We start from the raw sequence: 4,415 nt of genomic DNA on the forward strand, positions 1-4,415 counted from the left end.
TAAAAGTTAAGAAAAGAAAAGAAACTCTAGGTAAGACAAACTTTCTTTGTATAAATAGAGTTCTTTTATTTTTTAGACTTTAAATTTTTAATGACTCTTTCTGTATGCTTTTAGATCAAATAAGACACTATGGTATTTAGAGCAAATGCTCCCTCAAACTATGACAATTTTAATTGGTCCATCTGTCTTTCATAAATTCTAATTATTTTTGCATTAAAGTTCATGTAAGATTTATATACTAACAAACTACTTGTGTCCAGTTTGGGTAAATTTTAAAAAAGTCTTTAAAAGAAAAAAACATATATAATGAATAAAACTTCTTTCATATATTATAAACAATTTATTTTTTCAAATTTTACAGAAATTAAATGAAAGAACTTATACAAAAATAAAAAAATAAAAAAGCATAAGTTTATTTCTAATTTATCAAAGAATTTTTATTTACTTTTATACTATTTTTTTTATAAAAATTTATCAAATTGAATATTAATAACAAAAAGACCTGATTATAATCCTTAGAGACCTATTTAAAAGTTTTAAAAGCTGAATATTATTTTTACAACTTTTCTTATACTCTGTGAATTGCTAGCAAATTTAACTTTCTTTATTAATAAAAGACTTAACAGAAGAATTTGATTACAAATAATTATAAAGTTTAGAACACTTATTTATAAATTTAAAATTTTTTGGGATTAACTTATATTTTTTCCTGTAACTTAGAGACTGCAACTATTATATAACCTTTTCAAAAGTACTTCAAACCTAATGCAAAATTAACAAACTATATCGGTTTTTATGCTAACTATTGGTGACAACTTACTTTCGTGTCCCTGCTTTGTATTTAAAACGTTGCATAGACAGAATATATATATATATATATATATATATATATATATATAATTTTTATTTAATCAGTTAGAGAATTAATAAAAACAAATGTTACAAGAGACCTTAGAGTGATGTTAAGTATCTTAGACTAAAAAATAATAAACAGAATTTTTTTATTAAAAATAATGTTTACATTGTGGCAAAACTGCTAAGTTGTTCTATGTAAAGTGTATAGTTAAGCAATACTGAATGCATGTTTAAATGGGCACTAAAACTTTTAAACTTAAGTTTAAATATGTAAATTTAGTTTAAAATTTGTATTAATATATTTGACAATTTTATAACATAATTAATTTTATGATTAAGTTAACATTAGCTAAAATAATACACTACAGTACATTTTGCTACAAATATATTTTTAAGAGAAAATTTTTAAATATAAATCATACATATATATCATTTTAAACTTACTTTTAAACAAAATTAATTTTATAAAATTAAACTTATTTAAACAGTTCATAATTACTTAACCCAAACATACCTTTCATGTATTAATCTTTATGATACTGATTAGCCAAAATGAAAGTAGAGTGAAAATCCTCTGTCGTGGAAGAATTGGATTGATAGTTTCTTTTCATGTTTTTTAAGATTTTAGTCTCTTTCCTTTTTATTCTAGATACATATATGATGTGGGGACTAAAATTAATGACCTTAAAAGTTATTATTCAATTCTATTTTTTACGATTAAAATATTACTTGTTTATTTAATCAAAGTTAGCATTCATAACTATGAAATAAACAATGATTTACCACCGATCACTATGTTTACGTCAAAAATAAGTTTTTAGAGCGCTAATTTAGACATCAATTAATAAAAATTGCTTTGTAACTATATATTTAGAAAACGATTCTCTATTAACCACTCTCAGATCTACACTTCTGAGAACGGTTCTTTGTTAATTGCTCTCAGAATTATATTTCAGAGAACGGTTCTTTATTAACCGCTATCTAATGTGTAACTTTAGAAAACAGTTAATAAATAACCATTCTCTAAACTCATTCTTGGAGAGCGGTTAATAAAGAACCGTTTTCTAAAGTTATTAAAGTTATTTATAAATGAAACACGTTTAGTGTATTTCTTTTTCTTAGCTATTAAAGTTGGTCTCTTTTACTGTAAGTTGTATTCGTCTTCTCTGCTCTTTTATATTCTTTTCATATTCTCTGTTAGCATGCTCTCTTCGTCTTCTCTCTTTAACAAATTAGTTTTTTTCATATATATAGGTACCTCTTCCTTTCTGTTAGCTTGCTCTCTTTATCTTTTATATACTAATGAATCATTCATTCTCTCTTTCTTTCTTTTTCTCTCAATTAATGTTTAAAAATCATCTTACTAATTTGTTCTCTTTTTTCTATGCTTACTTGTATTTAGTTTATTCAGATGTGAACAGTTTAGTTAATATCAAATATATAAACTCAAGATTCAATTTTGATTTATGATAAAAATAAAAAAAACTCAAAGAAATCAATTCTAAATTTTGATTTAAACTTAATAATAAATTAATTTTACTTTGTAACAGAAACTAAAAAAAAAAATCAATTTTAAATTTCAAATTTATGGTCTATATCTATGTTTTGGAGAACAGTTCATTCAATCTTAATATTTGAGAGCAGTTATTTAGTTGCTCTCTTAAATATAACACATCATAGTACAAGATTTTAGTGTAATTTTAAACACTCTAATTTAAAACAAAATTGCTCTCAGATCTTCATTCTGACGTAGTGAATATTACATGCTGGATGAGATAAACTACAAAAAAACCTAAAATTAAATAAAAAAAGGGATAATACATTTTGCTCACAAGAAAGTACCTTCGAAGTCAGATATAATTTTAATATTTCAAATAAAAATTATTCCCATGCTTAAAAAAATAGTAAAAAAAATCAAAAAATAGAACAAAATTGAATTAATACATTTAGCAATGATTTTTCCTTGTCCACATAGTTTTACTTTGAATCTGTATAAAATGACCGCAAAATGTATATGAAGATAAAATCCGACCTAATTAAGTATCAATTAACAAACAAAACGAAGAAAGCGAAACCTTTGAAAGTAACGCGTTCGAAGGTAGTCATAACATAAACAAAGGAAAAGCGTGTATGTGGACCATATGAAAAGTACATCAATAACAACCACAGAGGACAAGTTAGCATTCACCTGCCTTTTTGAATAAAAAGTAATCACATATATATAATTTTTTTAGTATAATTTAATATTCGTTATCTTCAAAGTAATTAATATTTTGATTTATAATTTTATTTTCATATACTGTACCCTTGATACTGAAAACTAAACCAGTGTTCTATCCCACCTCTTCACTACTGTATTTAAGTTTGAGTTTAATCATTTAAATTTTTAATTTGATTGGCAAAACAAAACAACGTAATTATTTAAATAAGTCATATTAAAAAATATATAATTAAAATTAACTTAATTATTTTGTATTTCTTATAAATGTGTTTTTGAAGTGTTAAATTAATTATTGATTTAGTATTTAATAGATGTTTTTTTGTTAAAAGATAGGACTAAAAAAACTGAAATTAACTTTTCTCATGTGTCCGTGTAACACAGTTAACACATTATTTACAAATTTTTATTGTCAAGTTAAAAAGTCAAAACGTATTTATTTCTTGAAAATTATTAAATATTTAATAAATTAAATTTGAATAATATAAACAAGTCAATTTGTCATACTCCTAAGTGCGCCAAAAAAATGGAGTTCAAACACAAGCAAAGATGAACAATCTACACATGTAGGAAAACTGACATAAGAGCTCTTAAGTATATCCTTCGTTCTTGCATGCATGAAATTTTATTATAGTAATTTATAAATATTTTTTATAAATGCAGTTCATATATAATAAATATTATATATTTTTTGAATGTGATAATTTGTAAGGAAATGAAGGAACAGCTGGCCATGGCTGAGAAAGCTAGCTCGTGGAATTAGCCGTTGAAAGGGTCCCAAATGCCAGTATTTGAGTGAGTTTGATGCCACTTAAATTTACAGCTGAATATTCAATTCTCCCACATTTAAATAAAAAATATAGTTTATAAAATTAATTATACTTAAGAAATTAAAATTAATTCTATCATTAAATAAGTCTTGTTTTAAACAAATAGGAATAATTTGGATTGTTTTGTTTGTTATGCAAATAGTTTGTCGTTATGCTTGTGAAAACCAACAGGCCTCAATTTTCAAAGCTTGAATTTTCCGTCCAAAAAGTGTTAGGTTTTGTTCATTTGTTAATTAAAACCGCATTGTTTTTCATTCGCAAGCATGGGTTTATTTGGAGCAGGTTTCTTTGTCTTTTAGGTTCAGATCCGGCACCACCCCCGTCCCCACAAGTGTCCTATGTGGTGAGGCCTGACGATAGCAACACCACCACCTAATATTTTCTATTCTGCGTATGTTAGCTGTCATCAACAATTAATTTATTGTCTACTACCCAACACTTCCTGTGAAGTTTCCTTCCCCTCTGATTTAGTAAAAACTTACTCAGATAACTTGGAATTGTAGATCAATTTT

This window comes from Abrus precatorius, unplaced genomic scaffold (assembly GCF_003935025.1).
Source record: "Abrus precatorius isolate BTA unplaced genomic scaffold, Abrus_2018 Scaffold7, whole genome shotgun sequence".
NCBI classification, from domain to species: Eukaryota; Viridiplantae; Streptophyta; class Magnoliopsida; order Fabales; family Fabaceae; genus Abrus; species Abrus precatorius.